We start from the raw sequence: 23,564 nt of genomic DNA, 5'->3' as shown, positions 1-23,564 counted from the left end.
ATTAACAAGAAACAAAGCAAACATCTCCCCCTTATATTCATGCCCCAAGCTAAGCAGAGGGAACGGAAAAGGTTTTTAGAATTACAAATAGAACCTTTAAATTGTAGAAACTTGCTAATTTAATTTATGAAAAGCATTGCAGAATTTCTGTTTTCTCTCCCAGTTGTTATTCAAATTACAGTCACAAGCTAAAAAAAAAAAAAAAAAAAAAAAAAACAAACACCAAAAAAAGCCTACAACAAAACAAAACCCAAAAATCCAGACAAAAAAAAAAAAAAAATTAAAGGAGGGAGAGGGGAAACCAAAACAGGGAAAGAGAAAAGAAATAATCCTGCCAGGAATATAGTCAGTTTTTCTTTTCTGAGATCAGGCAGAAATACTGCATATTTAAATATGTAAATTGAAGCACAACTTAGGTTGATGAGAAAAAAAAAAAAAGTCAGGGTAAGAAGTGGAGAAAATGTAGAAAGAGTTATGAAATAAGTTTTCAAAAATAGATACATAGAGCGTATGGGAATTCACCCATATATTTTTGAAAGTAAGATATGCATTTCAATGTGCAAATTGCAAATGTATATTTTCAAATATTAAAGATTTATCTTTCTGATAGATCTTCACAGTTTTTGAAACTGTAAATATAAATTAAGAATAAAATTCTTTCTCATGTGTGAATCCAAATCAAAGGCTTTGCACTTCCTAAATCCCACTAAACCCCTCAAAATAATATTTAAGACTGACTTACATGGCTTATAGGAAATATGTGGCTGGTAGAATTTCACCCAAAGGGATAAAATATATCAGAATTACTGCTGTAACTAGTTTCACTACTGTCTTTTGGACTAATTACCTAAGATGAGAATCCTTGCTTCATATAGTCTTTTAGTCTGGCAAGGCAGATCATTTAGAAATGCTAAATATTACAACAAGACAAAGGACCGGATATACCATTATGGATTTGCACGGTAAGATTTACAGGCAAAGCTGGATACAAGAACATGTCTTGCAAAATTTGGGATTAATGAATTAACCAATCTTCTGAACATCTCTCAAAGTTAAGCAAGTATTCACCCCAGTTTAAAACACAGGAATACTAAAATACAGAAGTCATAATTTGTTCAATACTAAACATTGAATGTGTTTGGAATATAGACTGAGCTGCTGTGACAATCTTCCACACAGATGAATAATTTTAAATTAAAGTAAGAAATATGAATAGTGTTCACAATTTGTTTTCACTTAGCATGATAAATCAGTTAGAAATAGTATTGCAAAAAAGATGATAAGGAGGTCAAAGCTTCACCTGGGCAACTCCCCTGTGCCCCTCCCTACTGGCAGAGCATAGGAATGAAAAGTTCCTCACTAGAGTAAGCACCACTCAGCAATAACTAAAACATCAGCTCATTGTCAACATCATCCTCAGACAAAATCCAAAACACAGCACAGTACCGGCTACTAGGAAGAAAATTAACTCCTTGACAGGCAAAACCAGCTCAATGTATTATTTTCTGAATGCAGCAGGCAATATCTTAGCATTTTATAGTTTGGAACAGTTAAACTAATGGAAGGTGTAGTTTTATTGGACAGATGTTTTAAAGTCCTGAAGGAAATAGCTTTCACAAGGGCATCAAGTCTGGAGTGTACAGACTAGTTCCAAAGTAAAGAAGATTTAGGTTTGTTAATTTTTTTTGTAAGAAAGCGAACCCATTAAGTATTTGGCAGAGATGAGAAATTGAACACCGATTGCTCTTTTGGACATAGAGTAATTACACCAGCAGATTGTCAATATCCATGCTCAGCATACATAGCTCTTTCACACAGCACTCTGCTGTGAGAAAATAATATGGCTTCTGCAATGAAAGATGCTGAGCCACTTTGGATTTAAAAAAAAAATAAAAAAAATAAAGAAGAAGATTTTAGGGAAAGGTAAATAACTAAGAAAAGAAATTTGGTTCAGTTAAACCTATCTGCCTGTTTGCTGTGAAGGATGGAACTAACTCCTTTAAAATGTAGTGTGTGTGCCGGCACTGCTGTGAAAGGGGAGATGAGGTACCTGTTTGATATGCTGGTAAAAAGCACTTTGAGTATGTGAAGCCAGAGCATGGTCACTTCCTGGAAGCAATATCTTTATGAATTTGCAGCAATTTGCCTCTGAAATCTTAAATTTGCGACATTTGTATTTAACTATTAACATGTAAATAGTTTCAAAAGAACTAGTGAGGCTTGTAATGAATAAATAGTTAGGGAGCACATATAGGTACATCAGTGAATTGAGCCCCTATGGCCAAATACTATGTCCAGCGAAGCCAAATAAAGAACTAAGTGAAGCATGACATCAATCTCTAATTTAAGATGTAAACACAATTAAACCCAGTCTGTATTATGTCTAGAGTGATTGTGCCTGGCTACACAAGAAAAACAAATTATATGCAAAGAAATGGGAGTAGAAAGAAATTGAGAAAACCTATTTGAACCTGAGTTCATTATTAGGTTAAAAAGCCCAGTTTTATATGTCTCAGCTTTTCTGAATTTATCAAACATAAGTAGCCATTTTCCAGCTTCTGCAAGATTTTTTACTTCACCTTCACAAGCTGATAACATTGCAGTGATTTCTTAGTGTGCAGAACATTATGAACACAGTGGTAATTGTAATTAATTCCAAAGGTGTTTATAAAGAATTCTCAGAGCAATATGCCCTGTTTCCACTCTAAACAAAACTTTGGATTTGGTTTTGGGTCGTGTCCTGGGTTCAGCAGTAGCAGTCAGTTTTTCTCCTTCTTAGTAGCTGGTGCAGCACTGTGTTTTTGACTTTTGGCCTGGGAAGAGCTGATAACAACTGATGTTTAGACTGACCAAGGACTTTGTGAGTCTCATGCTCTGCCAGGGAGGAGGAGGGGCCGGGAGGAAGCAGGGACAGGACGCCTGACCCAAACTAGCCAAAGAGGTATTCCATACCACAGCACGTCATGCCCGGGGATGTAACTGGGAGCTACCCGGAAGGGCACGTCCTCCTTTCGGTCGGGCTCTTTTCCGGCGAGCGGTATCATATTTTCTTCCCTTGTTATTTCTCTTATCATTATTATTATTGGTGTTAGCAGTAGTGATTTGTGTTATACCTGAGTTACTGGACTGTTCTTATCTCAACCCGTGGGAGTTACATTCTTTCGATTCTCCTCCCCATCCCTCTGGGGAGTGGGGGGGGGGGGGGAAGTAGACTGCGTGGTTCTAATTTACAGCCGGGGCTTAAACCACGACAGTTCTTTTTGGCGCCCAACGTGGGGCACGAAGGGTTGAGATAACGACAGATCTGACCGGAGTGTGTCTAATCGTATTTGTGATAAGCATTCAGTGTTTTAGATTAATAGTCACTCGTCACAATGCTGATTTATTGGCTCTCAAAGTTGTTGTTTTTGATCTCACAGTCTCAATATGCCGTAGGTTACTTAGAGCCGGTATTTGCTGTGTTGGTGTTTTTCAAGTGTGGGGCTTGGGCTAAGGTTGTTGTTTGTTTGTATTTTGTGGCAATGACTTGTAATACAATAGAAGGATTGATCATGAAACTGATCTGGCTTGTGTTCCCAGTGTGGTCACCACCTTTATACTTTGGGAGGTATATAATACAAATGCTTAGCAACTATACATCTTTTTTCTCCTTCCTGGGTGGTCAACCTATGAAGGAGACATTCTTTTACCTTCCCAGTGCCCCTCCCAGACCGTTTACAGCATCGTTTGAGAGTTTTGAAGTTTTTGAGTGGCCTTTTAATATTGTTGAGACCTGTTTGCTGATTGTGATGGGGGTCACTATGTTGGCACGCATACAGAGTGTGTTTTGTCCACAACCATTACGTCTGATCTCAAGAGTTAAGCAGAGTCGGGTTTGGGTCTTGTCTGGGGTTAGACGACAAATTAGGGTACCGATGGGCTTTTGGTATTGCTGCTTTGGAGACTGAGGAAAATGAGCAGCTGTCCACCTTGCCTGGTCTCTCAGAGGATCCTTCTGTTGTGGGGTTGCTGAAGGTCGAAGAACAACAAGTGCCAATTGCGACCGCAACAGTGCACCGGCGGCAATATCGCACCAACCGAGACTCCATGATTCCCATCCATAAGCTGATCCGTAGTCTGGAGAGTCAGGGAGTGATCAGCAGGACCCGCTCACCCTTTAATAGCCCCATATGGCCAGTGCGAAAGTCTAACGGAGAGTGGAGACTAACAGTAGACTATCGTGGCCTGAATGAAGTCACACCACCATTGAGTGCTGCTGTACCGGACATGCTAGACCTTCAGTATGAACTAGAGTCAAAGGCAGCCAAGTGGTATGCCACGATTGATATTGCCAATGCATTCTTCTCAATTCCTTTGGCAGCAGAGTGCAGGCCACAGTTTGCTTTTACTTGGAGGGGCGTCCAGTACACTTGGAACCGACTGCCCCAGGGGTGGAAACACAGCCCTACCATCTGCCATAGACTGATCCAGAATGCACTGGAACAGGGGCAAGCTCCAGAACACCTGCAGTACATTGATGACATTATTGTGTGGGGTGATACAGCGGAAGAAGTCTTTGAGAAAGGGAGGGAAATAATCCAAATCCTGCTGAAAGCTGGTTTTGCCATAAAACGGAGTAAGGTCAAGGGACCTGCACAGGAGATTCAGTTTTTGGGAATAAAATGGCAAGATGGACGTCGCCAGATCCCTACAGATGTGATCAACAAAATAACAGCAATGTCTCCACCAACTAATAAGAAAGAAACACAAGCTTTCTTGGGTGCTGTGGGGTTCTGGAGAATGCACATCCCAAATTACAGTTCGATTGTAAGCCCTCTCTATCATGTGACCCGGAAGAAGAACGATTTTAAATGGGGCCCTGAGCAACAACAAGCCTTTGAGCAAATTAAACGTGAGATAGTTCATGCAGTAGCCCTTGGACCAGTCTGGAATGGGCCAGATGTAAAAAATGTACTGTACACCGCAGCTGGGGAGAATGGTCCTACCTGGAGCCTCTGGCAGAAAGCTCCAGGGGAGACTCGAGGTCGACCCCTCGGCTTTTGGAGTCGGGGATACAAAGGATCTGAGGCCAGCTATACCCCAACTGAGAAAGAGATACTGGCAGCCTATGAAGGGGTTCGAGCTGCTTCGGAGGTGATTGGCACTGAAGCACAGCTCCTCCTGGCACCCAGGTTGCCCGTTCTGGGCTGGATGTTCAAAGGCAGGGTCTCCTCTACACATCATGCAACCGATGCGACATGGAGTAAATGGGCTGCACTAATTACACAACGAGCTCGAATAGGAAATCCCAGTCGTCCAGGCATTCTAGAAGTCATCATGGACTGGCCAGAGGGCAAAGATTTTGGAATGTCACCAGAGGAGGAGGTGATGCATGCTGAAGAGGCCCCACCATATAATAAACTGTCAGAAAGTGAAAAGCAGTATGCCTTGTTTACTGATGGGTCCTGCCGTATTGTGGGAAAACATCGGAGATGGAAAGCAGCCGTATGGAGTCCTCAACGACAAGTTGCAGAAACTGCTGCAGGGGAGGGTGAATCAAGTCAGTTTGCCGAGATGAAAGCCATCCAGCTGGCCCTGGACATTGCTGAACGAGAAAAGTGGCCAGTACTTTATCTCTATACTGACTCATGGATGGTGGCAAATGCCCTGTGGGGGTGGTTGCAGCAATGGAAGCAGAGCAACTGGCAACGCAGAGGTAAACCCATCTGGGCTGCTGCACTGTGGCAAGATATCGCTGCCCGGGTGCAGAACCTGGTGGTGAAGGTACGCCATGTAGATGCCCATGTACCCAAGAGTCGGGCCACTGAGGAACACCAGAACAACCAACAAGTGGATAAAGCTGCTAAGATTGAAGTGGCTCAGATGGACTTGGATTGGCAACATAAAGGTGAATTATTTTTGGCTCGGTGGGCCCATGACACTTCAGGCCATCAGGGCAGAGATGCAACATACAGATGGGCCCGTGATCGAGGGGTGGACTTAACAATGGACACTATTGCCCAGGTTATTCATGAGTGTGAAACATGTGCTGCAATTAAACAAGCCAAACGGTTAAAGCCTCTTTGGTATGGAGGACGATGGCTGAAGTACAAATATGGGGAGGCCTGGCAGATTGATTATATCACACTCCCACCAACCCGCCAAGGCAAGCGCCATGTGCTTACCATGGTGGAAGCAACCACCGGATGGCTGGAAACATACGCTGTGCCCCATGCCACTGCCAGGAACACTATCCTGGGCCTTGAGAACCAGATTTTGTGGCGACATGGCACCCCAGAAAGAATTGAATCAGACAATGGGACTCATTTCCGGAATAACCTTATAGACACTTGGGCCAAAGAGCATGGCATTGAGTGGGTATATCACATCCCCTACCATGCACCAGCCTCTGGGAAAATCGAACGGTACAATGGGCTGTTAAAAACTACACTGAGAGCAATGGGTGGGGGAACTTTCAAGCATTGGGATACACACTTACCAAAGGCCACCTGGTTGGTCAACACCAGAGGATCTGCCAACAGGGCTGGCCCAGCACAGTCAGAACTTTTACATATGGTAGAGGGGGACAAAGTTCCTGTGGTGCACATGAAGAATTTGCTGGGGAAGACAGTCTGGGTTATTCCTGCTTCAGGTAAAGGCAAACCCACTCGTGGGATTGCTTTTGCTCAGGGACCTGGATATACTTGGTGGGTAATGCGGGAAGATGGGGAAGTCCGATGTGTACCTCAAGGGGATTTGATTTTAGGGGAAAACAGACAATGAACTCAATTGTACGCTGTTGCCTGCTATAGCCATCAACTAGAAGTCTGCAGGGCACCAGCGACTGGCCCTGACTTCCCTCCGACCATCATCCCAACAGAGAATGAACTTTGATAGAACCGGATGAGTTCTACAGTAAAGGAATGATCAGCATCAGCAGACAACGATCCAACACTGCACACAGCCTCTCCTGCCCTGAAAGACTGTTACAAGAGATGGAGCCCAACACCATGAATCGAACGGACTCAGTAGCTTTATAGGAATTGGTCCGTGCACTAAGATAACAGTGCACTGAGATGAGAGTGAGGGTATATGGAAAATGTGGGATCTGAGCATGACGTGAATGGTATGGAATAAGGGGTGGATACTGTCCTGGGTTCAGCAGTAGCAGTCAGTTTTTCTCCTTCTTAGTAGCTGGTGCAGCACTGTGTTTTTGACTTTTGGCCTGGGAAGAGCTGATAACAACTGATGTTCAGACTGACCAAGGACTTTATGAGTCTCATGCTCTGCCAGGGAGGAGGAGGGGCCGGGAGGAAGCAGGGACAGGACGCCTGACCCAAACTAGCCAAAGAGGTATTCCATACCACAGCACGTCATGCCCGGGGATGTAACTGGGAGCTACCCGGAAGGGCACGTCCTCCTTTCGGTCGGGCTCTTTTCCGGCGAGCGGTATCATATTTTCTTCCCTTGTTATTTCTCTTATCATTATTATTATTGGTGTTAGCAGTAGTGATTTGTGTTATACCTGAGTTACTGGACTGTTCTTATCTCAACCCGTGGGAGTTACATTCTTTCGATTCTCCTCCCCATCCCTCTGGGGAGTGCGGGGGGGGGAAGTAGACTGCGTGGTTCTAATTTACAGCCGGGGCTTAAACCACGACAGGTCGTTTTTTTTTTGTTGTTGTTGTTGTTGTTTGTTTGTTTATTTGTTTGCTTGTTGTGATTTTTTTCTTCAAAGCTGCTTTTCAAAATGTCAAGGAGAATTTTCCAATAACAAGTAAGTGTTTTGCCTCATCATCTTTGCCTCTGTTACAGAATGAACTAGAACTATGGTGGTAAAATAAAAACTGATCTAAGGGTTCCTTCTAATAAAGCAGCGTTTCTGTTGTAAGTCAGCATGGAAAGGTAACCGCATGAAGGACAAGGATTTTAATAGTCTAGATGTAATTTTCTGACACCAAGTATCCTGATTTTAAAATGTTGACCTGCAATTTTCTTTTTCTCCTTCACCTGCTGGAACCAATGCTCTTACCAAGTTTGAACTTCAAGTCCCCTACAAAAACAAAAGGCTCAATCAACTATTACATAAATTGATTTTATAAACTGAAATACTCACCAAACGTGAAAATAGAAGACTTTCTTGTGAAACAGTCCATGAATATTTAACAGAGGTCCTTAGTTGTTATTCATTTATGGATATTTCCGTATACTACTTCTCCAGTTATGTTGCTGGGGTATTGAAGAGAAAAAAGACCTAATTAAAAGTAAAAAAAATTGATTAAGAAATGCAAGAGAAAATCTAAATAAATTCCAGGATTGCCTGTACTAGCTAATGAATAAAAATAGTTATTTTTAATGGGCACATAAGAGATTAATAGAACTGTCTCAAGTGGTTTTTGGACTTGTTGTTCATGGAAGCCAGTGATGATGTAGCATTAGCAGCTTCTTTCATGAGCTAATGCACATGTGATCTCAGTATCCTTACTGAGTGTCTGTCTGTGTTAATGTGCATCATCCCACCCCAAATCTTATCTTTTTAAGAAAAAAATGTAGAACAGAAAGCAAGGAAGCACTATTCATTCTCATCCAGTCAATGGACAGACATGCCAAAGTACGAATTCTCAGAAAAAACTACAGCAACATGGCAGCCTTATGTCAAGCAATAAGGATTTCCCAAGGACACCTGATCTAAACTAGTTGCCCAAGTCTGAGGTAGGTACTCCTAAAAAAGCTAGAACTTAAGAAAGTAACTTGTTTTAGACACTGAACATTCTGGCGCCTGAAATTCTATAAGCTGGATACTACCCAAAATGACTGGAAAAAGGTGTTGACTAAATGTGTAGTGTGAGTAGAAATGTGGTTTAACCCCAGCTGCCAACTAAGCCCTACACACCTGCTCACTCACTCCCAGTGGGAGGGGGAGATAATCAGAAGGCTAAAAGTGAGAAAACTCATTGGTTGAGATGCAGACAGTTTAATAGATTGTCTTGGGTTCAGCTTTTAAACCACAACATAGGTAAAGCAGAACATGCACATGGAAGCAAAGTAAAACAAGGAATTCATTCACCAGTTCCCATGGGCAGGCAGGTCTTTATCCATCTGCAGGAAAGCAGGTCTCCATTACATGTAATGGCTACTTGGGAAGACAAATGTTATCACTCTAAATGTGTCCCCCTTTCTTCTTTTTCACTTAGCATTATCTGCTGAGCATAACACCATATGGTATGGAATATTCCTTGGGTCAGCTGGGGTTGGCTGGCCTGACAGTGTCCTTTCACAACTCTTTCTGCACCCCCAGCCCACTTGCTGATGGGGAGGAGAAAACGCCTTGACTTAGTGTAAGCACAACTGAAAACATCAGTGTGTTATCCACATTATTCTCTCGCTAAAGCCAAAAAACAACACTGTACCAGCTACTAGGAAGAAAATTAACTCTATCCCAGCTGAAACAAGGACAAGAAGTGTTAAAATTGATGTAGGTATTCCAGGAGAAGAGATGGGAAAAAAAAAAAAAACACACCAAAATTTATTAGTCATATAATTTATTAGTTGTTAATTACTTGGTTCTCTTTCTTAGTATATTACACCTCAGAGAATAACTCTGAGGTAGGTAAATTAAACTAGGCTTCGTCTGCTGATGTGTAATTTGTAACACAAAGAATGTAAATAATGAGCGGAGATGGGAATGGATGTTAGTGCCCTGACAATGATAATTTTATCTAAGTATTGCCTTTGGGGCTCAAATATGTGCAACAGAAATCACAGCAGGAGAGCAGAAGCTGGAGGGAATATCTCAGAAGCAGAAAGGCACAAATGAGCTTCAGTTCTAAGCAGAGCATAATACGGTCATAAAGAAATAGGAAGGTTTCCTGATGTCTTTGAAGAAGGAAAGGGAAATGACCTGGCAAAATCTCTTTAGAAGTGTCCCACAGGTATCAACAGCAACATAAAAGAAAGATGCACACTATTAGCTGGCACTGTAACAGAATCATAGTCCCACTTATGTTACATGCCTAAATTAGAAGGCAACTTTTTCTGGTCTACAGAGCAAGAAACAATCTTTCCCAAAGAATGATTCTGAGAGCTAGCAAAGTAGAGTTTAATTTCATCTTACTTCTTGTGAGATGTTTCACTGTGGTACCTGGACTGAAGGCTACCGTAGCTGCTCTACTTCATAAAAAAGAGAATGTGATCTGTACAGGCTACTGTGAAGCCCAAAGGAAACTAAAACATCTATCTTATGATTCACCTGATCTGCCTGTTGGAAAGCAGGTGAAAAGGGTTAAGACAGAGCCATGAGATCTCATCTACCACATATCTGGCCTCCAGTTCTGCTCACATGTCAACAAGTAGAAATAAGAAACAACTGATCTCTTCAACTTGATAACTGGTGACAGGATGCATGGCAATGGTTCAAAGTTGCACTAGAGGAGGTTTAGACTGGATATGAGGAAGAATTTCTCTATCAAAAAGGTTGTCAAACACTAGGACAGGTTTTCTAGAGTGATGGTGGATACCCCAAGCCAGTTAGTGTTCAAGAGGCACTTAAACAATGAATGCCCTTAACAGCATGCTTTAACTTGTTCAGTCCTGAATTTGTCAGGCAGTTGGACTAGAGGATCACTGTAGGTCTCTTGAAACCGAAATAGTCCTGTTGTGTTCTGTTCTGTTCTACATGATTACTGTCACTATTGCTGCACCAATATAAAAATTATGAGAGGAAATGCAGGTCCTGGTTATTTCCATAACAAGAAAAAAATAGAGTATAGTTTTAAAACTTACTCTTGTCAACACTGGTGCTTCTGCAGAGTGTGGGTCATGTTCTGCCCAATGTCATCCTGACACAGCAGCATGAACAAGAACATTCATGGATTAAGATGACCACAGTAATAATGAAAGGTTTGTCAGAGATTTAGTGTTTGACAGAAATAAAATCAAATTGACATCTTATAATGATTCAAGATGGGACTAATCCAAGCTCATTCAGTCTATGAGAAGTTTTCTGTTGAATTCAGTGAGCAATGAATTGAGAGTTGTACCCTCAAACACTTGTCTACCATCTTATGTGTCAAGGCACAAAGGTTAGAAACTTTATCCTGCAGTTCTTGAATTTTACATTGGGTTGGAAGGGAAATTCAAGATCATCTAATTCCAACCTCCTGCCATGGGCAGGGACACCTTTCAGCAGACCAGGTTGCTCCAAGCCCCGTCCAACCTGGCCTTGAACAGTGGCAGAGATGGGGCAGCCACAGCTTCTCTGGGCACCCTGTGCCAGTGCCTCAGCACCCTCACAGAGATGAACTTATTCCTCATGTCTAATCTAAATCTCCCCTCTGTCAGTTTAATGCCATTTCCCCTTGTCCTGTCATTACCTGCCCTTATAAATCACTCCACAGCTTTTTTGTCAGCCCCTTTAGGCACTGAAAGCTGCTCTGAGGTCTCCCCAGAGCCTTCTCTACTCCAGGCTGAATAAACCCCTAAGTCTCTCAGCCTGTCTCCAGAGCACAGCTGCTCCAGTTTCCTGATCACCTTTGTGCCCTCCTCTGGACTCACTCCGACAGCTCCACATTCCTCTTGTGTTGGGGCTCCAGAGCTGAACGAAGTACTCCAGGTGGGGCAGAGCACAGGGAGAGAATCCCCTCCCTCCACCTACTGGTCACTTTTCTTTGGGTGCGGCCCAGGATATGGTTAGCTTTCTGGGCCACAAGAGTTGTGTTGAACTTCTCATCAATGAAAACCCCCAGTCTTTCTCCTCAGAGCTGTTCTTAATCCAATATTTGTGTTTGGGTTTGGGTTTGCCCTGACCCAGGTGCAGGACTTTGCACTTGGCCTTGTTAACTTCACAAGTTTGTGTCAAGTGTGTCAATAAAGACTTTTTTTCTTCAGAATTTTGCCTGTAAATAAGGATAAACAGGAAAAAAAAAAAAAGGCAAATAAATGCTATCAAGCCAATTTCCAGATTTACAGGGAAAAAAAAAAAAAAAAAAAGCACCTCCCCCCCAAAAATGGGGTTTTATTGCCCAAATTACTGTAATTTCCTGAATGATTTGAAATAAAGTATTTGTGAACCTTTTACCTGAAAAAATGAGATATGGGTTAGGATCACTGATTAAAAAACTAATTTTGCTGGCACTGAGTAATGTATAACTGTTGAAAAAATTTCAGACTTAAATTACAAAAGCAGTATGTGTTTGTGTGTTTCATGGATAATACTGATTATCAAATACAAAGAAAGAATCTTTTACCATCTATAATTAACAAGACGGAGTGATAAAGGCACAAAGTGTCCACATATAGCAACCATATGTGAATAAACACAATCCAAAGTGAAGCACATCACACATCACTTTTAAACTTTTATAACATAGTCAATAAATAGATGCCTATGGTGCTCCTCTGAAAACATTCTTTCTTTGGGGAAAGTACTCAGACTAATTTGGGATTAAGATACATTCCAAGTTATCAGGATTGTATATAGTGTTTGGCATTGACAGAAAGAGTCCACTGAGTCCACTGATTTACTCTAGCACAATATAATTTAGTTTTATAGAAACTCTTGTGTACAACATAGCTACAGAACTTAAATAATGAATAACAGTAGAGAGACAAAGGAGAACACAGAGAGTAACATATAAGAAAAATATAACTCAATTTTATTTGAAATCTGGGAAACAAAATATTTGATAAGAGGAAAAAAAATGTAGAAAAATTGATTTGAAAATCCAAGACCTGTCTATGCGTTTGCTAACGAATCATTTAGGCATTTTTCTAGTACATTTTATAGTTTAACTATGAATAACTAAGAACAGTTAGTGGTGTTCAGAGCACATTTAAGTGCTTCTTTGAATTGGTACCAGTCTGAAAATTGTTTTCTGAAGGAGTAGCTGAGCTCTGGGCTAGAAAAGCTAGTTTGTGAGATTGTGTGAAGATAAATTGTGAAAAGAAGAAAGGAGCAGGAGGGGAAAAAAAAAGCTAACAGAAAATTCAGGTATGATGAAACTTCAGAAGGTCAGAGCTTAGACCTAGAAGAGTTGTTTAAAACCTATTTTTTGGAAGATGTCAGATATCAGGATGTAATTATACATCCTGAAATACACCTAAGTCACATAACACCTGAGAATGGTGTCTAAGCATAGAGCACAAGTAGGTCGCTAAAAAGAGTCTTCAGCTCAATAGCTGACATCTATGTAACTATAATTGTAGTTTACCAGATATGAAAGGATCAGAAAAAGAGTTCACTGACCTACAAAATGAAGACTTCTTCACTGCTGGTTCCAGATACAGGCTATAACTCTGCACATCTTCTAAAACATAATATGTTTTGTTTAAGAAAAAAAAAAAAAAAATGTATTCCTCCAGTTTTTTCCCCAGCTTTCCTTTTGGAAGAAAAAGAAAGACCAGTCTTATGATCTTACATAACATACATCTCCACAATGAATTCTCACTATATTGTTTTCTGTAATTCATCTATCCTTGGACTGAGAAGTATGCTATTTCCCTAAAGGAAAAGTTGCATAGACTCATAAATCTCAGTGTTTGGCAAATTCCCAGAACTGACACTAATGCTACTTTAGCTCATTTTAACAATAATAAAAATTTAGAGATAAAAGAGATAAAGTTTGACTCAGAGTTATTTTTTCTTTTATATTTCAACATGTTAGCACAATGAGAATCTGACATTTTCAGAGTTGAGAAAATACTGAAGGAAGTAAGAAATAGGAGTTATTTTGATTAATTAACCAACAAATAACAAAATGTTTGACAAAAGCAAAAAAAAAAAAAATTAAGAAAGAAAATGTAATCACCCACTCCCTTTTTTTAACCAGCTGCAGAAATAAATTACAGACACAGAGCAATTAATCATAGCAACATGACAGCAAGGACTGTTCTCTGTCACTAAGTCCAGTCTTCTGTCATCAATGGCAAGATATTAATTTCTTGATTCCTATGGAATTGTTTTTCTTTACTATTTTGTATCTTTTGCTGTTCTGTGAGATTCTTTACTTCTCTGTCTGTATGTCACAACTTCACCATGCACATTTTCAAAAGTATCAGTAGGAAATCATTGGAAACATTTCATTTATGCGGCAAGGTGAATAAAACTTCTGGAATTATGAGGTCGGTAAAGTCATCTTAGCCTTTTTTGTATTGTTTTTTTGGTTTTGTTTTTCTTTTCCAAATATGAGTGTCCGAGAATATAGCCTCATATGAAGCAGAGAAAAGAGTATTTTAAGATGGGATTCATTTCATTCACTTTCCTGCAAACACTGAATTATCTAAGGTTAGTTGGAGTCTTCTACAGTGACGCAATGGCTCAGTATGCAATGGAGACAACAAGCATTTCCAGATCACTGCACTAATATAGGTAGAAATCTGTAGTTCAATTTGTTAACATTTTGGCCTTACCTGCACAAAACAGAACTGCCAAGAAATTGTACCATTCCTTTGGTTTTGTTCTTCCAGATTATTGTACATAGCTGCCTCAGTGCACTGCCCAAATGTTTATGTGCTCCTTTCTGCAAGAAGCTGCATAGTAGCAGGATGTTTCCCTCTGTGCAATAGAGAGGAGTTTGAGCTCAGTCTCCAGAAACAAAGGAAACTGAATTCTGGTATAATATAGATCTTTACTGAAATATTACGATTTACAGTAGTCTATAGTTTATCTGTGTGACATAACCTGCAACATTTTCTGAGAACATAGATGCTGTTGAATACATGTCTAGCATTTCTTGGTTTTTTTCTCTCCATTTTTCTCTACTCAGCCTCATTTGTCTTCCTATATCTATTTGTACACACTTTTATATGAATTTGTACACATTTACTTATATTCTTAGGTATTTTAGTTATTCTTAGATGTCTGATTTTTATTAAAAAAAAAATCTTAGGCTAGTATTGCTCTCAGCCTGAAAAATGTTCAAGAATAGCTTTTACTCTATCTGTAATGGTAGCATACATTCTCCTGCATGTGGCTGTTTATTTATGTAAAGGTGTCTTTGAAATATTGTCTAATTCCTTGCTCTGTACCACAGTGTTCTCTGCTGCTTTATGGAAGGAGTAACAGACCAGATACAATAAAAAGAATTGGAATTAAAATCAATTGGCTTTATTCTTCTTTGTCTTTATGGAAAATAATGACATAGAACATGCAATATCGTATCATTATCTCTTTAACAATACTCATAAATTATAAACACGTATTTCATTTATTCCTACCTATCTGGTGGCCTTATTACACCATTTCCTTGTGTCAGTACTGCAAAATTCTTCCTTCTATTCCTCCTGGAAAAAGAGCTATAGAAGAAAGTTTCCTAGTCTATTAAACTTGAATTGGTGAGTGGTTGGGATCCAGATCACAAAAAAAAAAAAAAAAAAAAAGGAAAAAATAAAAAAAAAAAAAGAAAGAAAAATTCTTCCTTTAAAAAAATGAAAGAGAAAGAAAAATGTGAAAAGTGAAAAGTAAGAGGGTCAAAGAGTGAAGGACTGAATATGTACATACATATGTTTGTACACACATATGTTTGTGTGTGTATATTTGAAATTAAATTTGAGGAGATGAGGAGCAGCCTGAGAAGGAAACAAGAAGAGACACTAGTGCACATTTAGCTTTCGAATCGGAGAATCTGGGAAAGCTATTGGCTTCAGAGCCTAAAACATGTATCATTATTACATTTTTTTGGATTGTGAACATTTAAGTAGTATGTTCACCTACTGCATTCATAATCTTTTAAGCGTATATGGGGATTCTTTGTTCCAGTAAGACACCCTGAGACTTTGTATTCTACAAACACTGCACTATGATACAAAGGCAATAATGCAATAGCCTTAGAAGGGTTATATTTGTTACTTTCTATTGTTAAGTGAGTATCAGTAAATAAAATTTAATCAGTCATGATGGCCAGGATGCCTTGTCCTCGTGCAAGATGCATCCCTTCCTAATGAGAATTTGTGCAATAATTAAGGAATAGAGAATTGACTCTAAGCACATTGAGGCATTGAAAATATTCCTATTACTATGAAAGACTTTGCCCAAACTCTTAAGATGCCAAAGGGCTGTTTTACAAGGCAGGTAGTCTCTTTTGCTGATAAATATTGCACTACACTGGAATAGGCTGAGAAAGAAAAAACATAATATAAAGTATGCAGCATTATGTATTTTGAACTCTTCTAGGCAGAACTGATTAAGCAGATCTCCACTGCAAGTATTACTAGCTTATAAATACCTTCTTCATCCCAGACTGTACAGGCATTATGCAGTTGGTCCAGATTGGTAAGGAATTATCGAGCAAGTCTGAAAAAAAAAACCTCTAACCTAGAACCAAATGATGAGCGAGGAAATAAAAGCTGGAAATGATGATTCCCCATGTAACACAAAACATGCATTTCCTCTATATTTTTATTCTTTCGTTTTCTTTTCTTTGTTTCACTTTTAAAGAAAATGAGGAATCTAGCTTTGAAAACTAATATATTAGACTTTTTTCAGTGAAAAGGTCAATATTTCTGTGAAATGCATAACACAAGTGGAAATATGTACTATAATTTTTACTAAAAACTATTACAGAACTTTCCAAGCAGCTTGAACTGTATAGTTCACGGGCTATCAATGGATAATCGAAGGAAAAGTTTGCTCTGGCTTTTTAGTTCATGAATATTGCAATGATAGATCTATACGTTCTTGCTAGATAATGTTAATTCCAGAACTGAATGTGGACAGCACTGCTTGTGTCAGTTGTACTACTAACTGTCTAAAGACAAGCATTTTCTACTTTTAGAGATACTGCACAACCCAATCAGCTTCACTGTGAAGAGACGTTTCTGAGAATTTTGATTTCTGAAACTCATCAAAACTTGTCCCTTCTCCATTTAGATCTCATTTCTTGAGATATGGTTCTTCCCCATCATACTTATTCATATAACAAAACAGTCCAATGAGAAACTATATTAATTGATATTTACAGTTGAAGTTATGATACCAAATGGGAAAAATAAAACAAAATGGATATTTGTCACTAGAGTATTAAAAAAAAAAAATCCTTTGCTACAGCAAATGATTAACTCCTTTCTTTTAGATATTCAAATATTTGTATATTTTTGGTTTTAGATAGAAGTGAAGTTTTAAATATGAAAATAAGCACACTGAAAATTTCGGCTCATGTTCATTTTCTCATCGACCAGCATCCCCAAGTCCTTCTCTGCAAGGCTGCTCTGAATCTCTTCTCTGCCCAACCTACAGCTGTACCTGGAATTGCCCCGACCAAGGTGTAGGACCATGCATTTGGCATGGTTAAACTTCATAAGGTTGGCATCAGCCCACCTCACAAGCATGTCGAGGTCCCCCTGGATGGCTTCCCTTCCCTCCGGAGTATCAACTGAACCACACAGCTTGGTGTCATCAGCAAACTTGCTGATGGCACACTCAATCCCACTGTCCATGTCACCGACAAAGATGTTGAACAAGACCGGTCCCAACACCGATCCCTGAGGGACACCACTCGTTACTGGTCTCCAGCCGGACATCGAGCCATTGACCACAACTCTTTGCGTGTAGCCATCCAGCCAGTTCTTTATCCACCGAGTGGTCCACCCATCAAATTGATGTCTCTCCAATTTAGAGACAAGGATGTCATGTGGGACAGTGTCGAAGGCTTTGCACAATTCCAGGTAGATGACATCAACTGCTCTGCCCCTGTCCATCAGTTTCGTAGCCCCATCATAGAAGGCCACCAAATTGGTCAGGCAGGATTTCCCATTAGTGAAGCTATGCTGGCTGTCATTAAGCATCTCCTTGTTTTTCATGTGCCTTAGCATGCCTTCCAGGAGAATCTGCTCCAAGATTTTGCCAGGCACAGAGGTGAGACTGAACCAACTTGTCTGAAGCAAAAGCTTTGCAGACAGGTTTCAAAAACACAATTTACCATAGGTAAATGAAACTGAAAATAAATACTTCATATCACTTTTTCCAAAAAGAAAACAGTTTTGACAGTATCCCCCAACCCTCAACCCTTACTAAGAGCTCTGGAAAAATAGCTTTTCTGCAGAGCTCAGTTACTGCATTTTCTTTGCTAACGAATTCATCACAGTTATTGCCAGAAATTAGAGCAGATTTAACCTTTTCTATTCTAGTTAATCCTCTTTGTTAAGATTTTCTGAAACTTGAACCTAATGTACATTTCCTTAAATATGTTAAGATGGCAGAGTTATGTTTTTCTAGGAGATCAGCCCTTTCAAACATCAGGTCATTTATTTAGAATGCCAAATATTGGGTCTTTTGGGGACTTGTTAGGTGTTTCACTTGCTGCCAAAGTGTTAAGGTGGGAAAGAGCGCTGATGAGGTTTTAAAGAAAGAAAGAATTTGTTCAGCATTGTCCACAACCATCATTCAGGGAACTGAAATGAACTGATTTACTTCATGACCCCAGTTTGAGGGACAATTAAGATAAGGGTTGGACATTTTACTGACTGAAATCTCTCATATCTACATTGTTATTCATTGGCAAAGAAGTCAATGAGAAAGAAGCGTTGCCAAGACCAGCTCTCAGACCAGAACCTGCTTTGTCCTTAGGAGGTTGCTCTGCCTGGTATGGACAAAACAGACCCTCTGCTGAAGCAGGCCTCCTGCCAGCAGAGCCAGCAGGAGACTTGCTGAACTTGTCACAGCAGGAAGTCACTCTTTCTGTGTGGTGCACTCATATTATTCATTAGGTCACTTTCTGTCTCCATATGAAACTGTACTAGCACATCTGTAACAGCATTAATTTCTGCAGGGAGAGAAAAGATTCTTTGCTTTGGAAATACGTTGAAAACAGAAGCAGCAGTGCAAAGAGCACAGCCGCACAGCAGACAACAGTTTGATTTCAGAAACTTGTACATGAGGGAGATTTGTCCTCTGTCACTACAGTTTTATAGTCTTTTAGCAGAGCATCAAACAGAGGATGCTGGAAAAATATCAGACCAATATTATGCTATTAATATTCAGACCTGGTTCAAATAGCAGAAAAAGAATGTGTCCTTTAATGTGAGACAAAAGGCAATGTTATTGGAGGATATGTGTTTCTAAACAAAGGCAAAGTGAAATGGAAGTTTATGAATTTCTTTTCCCAATTAAACAAAAATGCTCTCCCATGATAACAAACCTGGGAAAACGTTGTGCTGCTTCGTAAACAAGCTGGTATGCTGTGTGCCATTTTTCTGCGATATTTATATTCTGCTCTGGGCAGGGATACTTGCCCTTTGGAGGAGCAAGATAGATAAGACAAATATATGGGCCAGACTTGTTCAGATTCTGATTTCTCTAAGCTCTTTATTATGCAGCAAGTCTGACTAAAGTAATTTAAAGGAATGCCAACAGCTCTTATCACCATTTCTTACGTGAACATACCACAATTAAGAAGTAATGTTCAGTCATCCCCACACTTATCTTTCAATGGCCTTTTCTCCCACTATATGTTTGCATCAACCACTAAGCTCAATCCAGGAAAGTATTCACTGCTATCCGCTTTCCAAGTGAATAACATTTTGTGACACTCTGAATGAGCTACACTTCAGAAGAATAGATGGTGGTAGTCATTTATCTGCGTGGTTCCTAGCTGTGGTGTCTCCTGACCAGGAGATAAAGAAAGAATTTCCTGGTATCTGTACCTTTTGCATCAGCATGCAAGCAGGCTTTGGTGTGTCACCCAGACAGAGTTCAGATCAGATTCAGGTTCAGCCCACCAGTCTCCACATTCAAATTCCAAGGTGGATATGTCCTCAAAGTCTCTGTGTAAAGATGTTGCAGGATACAAAGAACATGATGTCCATGTCTTGTTCATTCACTCTGAAGCACAGATTTTTCATCTGCCTGTTTTTCTTAATCAAGTGTTGCTCAGTACGTGTCAGGCTTTTAAGCAGTTTAATTTTTATATTTTAGCCCAATGTCCCAAGAGTAGTTACTATATGTAAAAAACAGTTTTTACCAGAAGAATAAAAGCAGAGAAACAGTAATGTGCTAAATGTGAAACTTCTGTGCAGCATCAAATGCTACCAAAGAAGTTTTCACAAAAGCTGTCAAATCTGGCGCAAGGCTTGCTTATTTATTTAGTGTGGGGGTGTGGGGGTTTTGTGTTTGTTTTTTTTTTGTTTTGCTTTTTTTTTTGAAATTCTATACAAAATCTCAGAAAATCATTTTCTCTTTCAGTTTAGGGATTATTTTATTTCATTTTAAAAGTAATCCATAAAAATTGCATTCATATCTAAAAAGTGGCTCTGGATATTCCATAACTATAGTAATAATTAGAATGAAATCGAAGACTTGTTCTGCTTATGTTCATGCATCTTTCCTTCAGTATGAAAAAGCAAAAAGAAAATAAGTACTGAAGATTGAAATCATTTTACTACTATTTTTGTAAATTAAGTTCGAAGTTATTTTCAGTTCTCGATATATATGTATTACGTAGCACTTCTCTGTATATGGCATAGAGATTTATGTGGGAGTTTCTGATTTTGGAGGTATTTTCTAATTTCTAGTGCATTATTTCAGTTAGTTATAATCAATTGGCTTATTCCAGGACCACACACTTACTGAGGCTTTTCACCCACTCTGGAAGGTGTCATCCCTCATATTCCATCTCATTTGTATATAGTTCTCCAGGGTTGGATTATGTACTGATTAGATCTTTGTTTCTAAAATTAAACTATTAAAACCCCAAGGTTTCAAAAAATACCATAGGCCCCAGGATGTAGGCAGGAAGATACCTTCTGAGACATAGAGCCCAGACCAGCTTTGTTGCAGGCAAATGTGACATATGGACAACACTTTTTAGTTTTCACTCAGCCATTTTAGTTTTGTTTTGCTCCTGTGACTACCCTAGTCAGTTCCAGACCCTCATTCTTCTGTTCATATAAAATACCTTTAAAATCTTTAGTTTATTTGCTTCCCAGCCATTAAATCTCTATTTTCTCTTCCACCAGCATTGCTCTTTAGCTTAAGTGGCTTGTCTTATATCCTGATATTTACCCTTTAAAAATGTTTATTCACTGCAATTGTATTCTTTCACCTTTCATTTTGCTGGGCTAAAAACGCACAACTGTTTTCATCTCCTGTAGTTAGATGGATTCTGCATTCCCCAGTCTCTGTAGCAGTCCTTCTTTGTACTTTCTGTCATTCGATCTTGTTCCCATAATCATTCCCGGAATTTCAGATTGAGTCAGAGTAGTACGTTGTACAAATGACATTCGTTCTTCCCTGTATCACCCAGATCTTAGAACTATCCACGTTAAACTGATAATAATAATTGAGAAAGATTGATGTGCTCAAGATTATTATCTTCATCCCTATCAGTCCTGATCCTAAAAGCAAAAATTCTTATTATCCTTCTTGGAGCAAATAGACTGGCAATTCACTCTGTTAAATTAATTTGATTTCAATTCCTCCAGTCCTCAAGATCATGCAGTTATTCCTGTATGATATTCTCATCTTTCTCTGCAATGATAGTGCCTCCCATAATAAGTTAAACTAGCACATTTCATCTCAAATATGCAGCCTTGGTTTACAAAACTTTCTGTCAATTTCCTATTTGTGGCAAATTCAGGTTTTACTGTGATATCTTTAGTAGCACTGAACTGTGGAAACACTTCAGCTGGTGGGAAAAAAAAAAGAAAACCAAACAGAGTTTAAAGGGAAATTGTGATTTGTACATATCGAAACATTTGCTTTCTGACTTACAGAGTTGTTGTTTAGGTCTACAAATATGTTAAATTTAGGCTTTTAAATTGTCTTAAATCAAGAGACTCTTAACCTACAGTTTCCTCAAAAGAAGATGAGAGAAAAATAATCTCATTCTCTATTTTTCTCTTTTTAAGAGAAACAAATATTTTCTCTTTCACGTCCACACACACACAACCACCCTTTTAGCTATTCATTATATCCTTTAAAAGAGAACTAAAGTTAAGCTATCCTTTGAGGATAACAAAATGCAAAATTAACTCTGGACTGAATGAAGTGCATATGGCCATGAAGAATTATTTGTGAGCTATTCCCAGTGAAATGTGCACATCTAACTTGATTCCAATTGTGTTCCTTGAAGAAATAAAGCATTTAGTGTCATGTCTCTGTTGCACTTTTTTACTAAAACTTATGTACCACCACAGCACCAAAATTTTCACATTCCCCTCCCTCCTCTTCTGTTTCTCTCTCTCACATGTAAATAGCAGATATCAGGAATATTAAAGAAGACCTAATTCAGTTGAGGTACTCTTTGTGTGGCAATTTCACTGGTTGTGCTAAGTTTTGGGTTCTGCATGATTATGCTTTTCTGTACACTCACGGTTGCATTTTCAAGCCTTCTGAGATTACAGTGCTGTGATTTATGGCATGTATTTCAGATATGTGTTTCTTTGTAAGCCTGAAAGGGGTGGGTTGGGAGTGTCTATAAACAGTGTTTCAGAAACAGTGTTTCTGATTCATCTGGTCTTTTAATCCCCTTAAATTACAAGATGCATCTCAGGGTCATGGATTACCATGAACATCATCAGTGTTCCTGCAATGGAGGATACCTTTTGTCATACCCTTTTTTCTAGGCAAATCGGCTTACTTTGTGGCTAAAATTAGCATCACCAAGTTAATGGTAATTGCCCGTTTGCAATGCTAAGGTGTTCATGAAGAGGATGCAGTTCATTGAACAGGAAACTATTTTCTCTAATATCCCAGGTGATACGAAAGTCTCTTTTGTGAGAAAACAAGTCAATACAAAGCCTGTGTCTCAGTATAACCTTTCTCAAGGTGACTTAGGTTTGAGATAAATAATAAAACTAACAAAGACCTTATAATATTGACTTCAGATTCAGAGCTTAGGCCATACGGTGAGGAATAAGCAGTTACATACACGTGGGCATGGTGGTCTGTGAAACTGTCAGTGTGCAGAGGAAATACCCTTACTGAGAGTGACAAGAGAAGAATTTTGATTTAATGGTGTTTACCACACATTTTTATATCAGCTTAAAAGGCTGTAAATTAATTTGGTCATTGGAAAGTGGGATCTTATGTGAGAACATCAATATTAACAGAGCGGTAATTAAGCCTTTTTTCACAGAATAGGATCACAGAGGGGAAGGAAAGCAAAATTATGAAGATCCATTCATATCACAACGACTGAGTGGCTCTGAAAGTTGAGACACAATAGAATATGCCCATCCCTGCACACCCACCTGGCAGGCTGCTTTGTCTAAAGGTCTATAATGAGATCTTAAAGGCATCTTTTCTCCTCTGCCCTCATGAGAAATATCAGAGGCAGTTAAGATGTAGCTTAGGAGATGTATGGCAGGACTTTCTAACGTCAAAAGACATATCAGAAGACCTTTTTCAATATTGGAAAATTTTTTGCAAAACCAAAATTATCCAGAATTTGAATAAAAAGGTAGAAAATTATTGGTCAGATCTGTTAATGATAACAGTCTCTGTGATGACTGATGATCCAATCAGAGAAAAGCAGGTGCAGGAACTAAATCCTCTCATTCTTTTCTCTAAGACAATCTTTGCTTGTTATTTTGGCTTCTTCAGATGCTTTTGTCACACCCCACAGTCAATGTTTGCAAAATCCTGTGAAGACAGA

Source organism: Psittacula echo (genome assembly GCF_963264785.1).
Source record: "Psittacula echo genome assembly, chromosome: Z".
Classification (NCBI taxonomy): Eukaryota; Metazoa; Chordata; class Aves; order Psittaciformes; family Psittacidae; genus Psittacula; species Psittacula echo.
This window is presented reverse-complemented; position numbering follows the sequence as displayed.